Source organism: Cannabis sativa, chromosome 6 (assembly GCF_029168945.1).
Source record: "Cannabis sativa cultivar Pink pepper isolate KNU-18-1 chromosome 6, ASM2916894v1, whole genome shotgun sequence".
Classification (NCBI taxonomy): Eukaryota; Viridiplantae; Streptophyta; class Magnoliopsida; order Rosales; family Cannabaceae; genus Cannabis; species Cannabis sativa.
Window position 1 is genome coordinate 26,585,682 of NC_083606.1, and position 3,325 is coordinate 26,589,006.

The window sequence follows — 3,325 nt, forward strand, 5'->3', positions numbered from 1 at the left end:
ACCATGAAATGACACTTCTCCCAGTTGAGTACCAAGCCTTTCTCTTTGCATCGTTTAAGCGCAGCTTCCAAATTGAGAAGGCTTGATTCAAATGAATCACCAAAGACTGTCAAATCATCCATATATACTTCCATACAATTCTCGATCATATCACTAAAGATACTCATCATGCAGCGCTGGAAGGTGGCTGGGGCATTACACAGGCCAAATGGCATACGCCGAAAGGCATAGGTACCAAAAGGACAAGTGAATGTGGTCTTTTCCTGATCTTCTAAAGCAATTTCGATTTGGTAGTACCCTGAATAACCATCGAGAAAGTTGTAGAAAGGATGACCTGCCACACGTTCCAAGATTTGATCGATGAATGGAAGTGGGAAATGGTCTTTACAGGTGGCGGCATTTAATTTTCTATAATCAATGCACATGCGCCAACCTGTTGTGACCTTGGTAGGGATGAGTTCTCCCTTATCATTTGGTACCACTGTTACTCCCGATTTCTTGGGAACAACCTGAGTTGGGCTAACCCACTTACTGTCGGCAACAGGATAAAGTATCCCGTAATCCAGAAGCTTCAAGATTTCTGTCTTTACCACTTCCTTCATTGGTGGGTTTAATCTCCTTTGAGGATCACGTCGTGGTATGGCCCCGTCTTCCAATTTAATGTGATGGGAGCAAATCAAAGGACTAATCCCTTTAATGTCAGCTAATGTCCAACCAATTGCTCCTCTTTGCTCTGTGAGCACGTTGATAAGTTGTTGCTCTTGAGTTGCATTAAGGGTGGAGGATATGATGACAGGGAAAGTGTTGTTTGCTCCCAAGAAGACATACTTAAGTTCCTTAGGAAGTGGAGCCAAGTTTGGTTGAGGAGCTTGTACAGTGGATGGTTTTGGTGTTTCCCTATCTTGAGGAAGTCCCTCGAAGATTGGATTCCAAAACATGGTTCTTTTGGTCGGTAATTGATTGATGATTTCAGGGTTGATTTTAGTATTACCCGACTCAAAAATCTCAGAAATTTCAAAGAGGTCATTGAGATGAGTGGAAGTGTATTGTGCTTCTACCTCTTCTGAAATAAGTGTATCCATCAGAAATGATTGGAAACACTCATCGTTATCAGGTGGTTGTTTACCAATGTTGAAAACATTCACCTCTAGAGTCATGTTCCCAAAAGAGATTTTCATGAGACCATTCCTACAATTGATGAGTGCATTTGCTATTGCGAGGAATGGTCGTCCGAGAATGATGGTAATTTTTGACTCTAAGTTGACTTCAGATTGAGTGTCCAAGATGAGAAAATCCACAGGGTAATAGAATTTATCAATTTGAATCAAGACATCTTCAACTATTCCCCGAGGTTTCTTAACTGATCGATCGACCAATTGTAGCACCACAGATGTGGGCTTAAGTTCTCCTAGGCCTAGCTGCAAGTATATGGAATAAGGCATGAGATTTACACTTGCACCTAAGTCCAGGAGGGCTTGGCCAAATTCCTGTTCCCCTATTTGACATGAAATGGTGGGACAACCAGGATCTTTGTATTTAAGCGGTGTCTTGCAGTCGATCACCGCACTAGCTTGTTCTGCCAAGAATGCAGTTTTCTTGACATGGTGCTTCCTTTTGATAGTGCATAGATCCTTGATAACTTTGGCATAAGCCGGTACTTGCTTGATTACATGAAGTAATGGCAAGTTAACCTTAACTTGTGTCAAAAAGTCAAGGATTTCACTATGACTTTCCAGTACCTTTCCAGTGGATTTCAAAGCCTGAGGAAAGGGCACCTTTACTGGAAGGTTCTGTGGCACATCAGCATCTGGAGCGGGCATCGGTACACTAGTGGTCTTAGGTAATGGTGATACCGTACTTTGACCACTTCGGGTAGTAATGGCATTAACCCCTTTGAGATTAGACTCTGAAGGAGTGGAGGTTTGTGCCATATGTTGCCCTTTGGGAGTGATTAGAGGCTGAGCGGGAAGCTTACCACGCTCTTGAATGACTGAAGAATCATTTAACTTTGTTATTTGAATCTTTATGTCCTTCAATTCCTCTATCACCTGAGTGAAATAAGTCCTGAACTCTAGTTGGGATTCTGCGAGAATTTTCATGGAGCTCTCAAGAGAATTCTTTTGTTGATCAGGCCTCCATTGGCTCCCAGATGCTTGATTTTGACTTGTATCCTTCCAACTGAAATTGGGATGGTTACGCCAACCAGGATTGTATGTGTTGGAGTAGGCATTATAAGGCTTCTTGTAATCCCCTCAGGCATTACACTGTTCCTCATCTCCTCCCCTTAACATACTAAGACTAGGGCACTCCTGTGGTTGATGATCAGTCCCTCCACAAATGAAGCATGGTTCTTGCTTTTCCACTTTTGCAGCCATCTGGAGTGCTTTACCTTCTTGAGTTTTGAAAGCCTCAAATTATTTTTTCAAAGCTTCAAGTTGAGCTTTCACACTGTCCTCCTCCTTCAATTGGTAGACTCCGGCTGTTCGTGGCTTGTCCGTAGGACTGGGCGCACTCCATGTGTATGATTTTTCAGAAATTTCTTCAAGATATTCCAAGGCTTCTTTGGGATCTTTCTGTAGGAAGTCGCCATTGCACATCATTTGTACGAATTGTCTTTTGTCGACTGTGAGACCGTCGTAGAAATAGCTGACAAGACGCCAACTTTCGTATCCATGATGTGGGCACTGGCCCATCAAATCTTTAAACCTCTCCCAGACCTGATGAAACGTTTCATGGTCCTTTTGGGTGAAGGTAGAGATTTGCCTCTTAAGGCTGCTAGTCTTATGGGGTGGGAAAAATTTAGAGAAAAATGCTTTTGTCATTTTGTCCCAAGTCCCAATAGACCTTGGCCTTAAGGAATATAACCAGCTTTTGGCTTTATCCTTGAGTGAGAAAGGAAAGAACTTCAATCTCACCAAGTTAACGATGTCAGCTTGGTTGTTGAATGTGGCCACCACCTCTTCGAAGGCCTGAATATGCACATATGGACTCTCATTTTCCATACCATGAAAGGTTGGTAAAAGTTGAATCATGCCAGGTTTGAAATCGAAGTTGGGCATATTCAGGGGATACATTATGCATGAAGGTGTGGCCATACGCGTAGGATGTAGATAATCCTGTAGCGTTCTTGGTTGGATTTCCTGTTGTTGAGCCATCATTGGAAGTGCAGGAAGTATGGGTGATGGTGGTGAATGAGAACGAGTGGAAGAAGACGATTTAGGAGAGTTTTCTAAAATTTCAATTTGTTGTTTTACAAATCTCCCTAATTTGTCTCTATTTCGTGACATTCACTTTTTTTTTTTGTATATTTTCACTTGTTAAATAA

The 3,325-nt window shown here is 42.2% G+C and overlaps 1 non-coding gene across 1 annotated transcript; it reads left to right on the top strand.

The window, feature by feature from the left end:
• Positions 1-2,667: 2,667 nt before the first annotated feature.
• On the top strand, positions 2,668-2,774 carry LOC115696006 (small nucleolar RNA R71). Its single transcript, XR_004007609.1, has one exon. It is a non-coding gene; the product is annotated as a small nucleolar RNA R71 (small nucleolar RNA).
• The last annotated feature ends 551 nt before the right edge of the window (positions 2,775-3,325 follow it).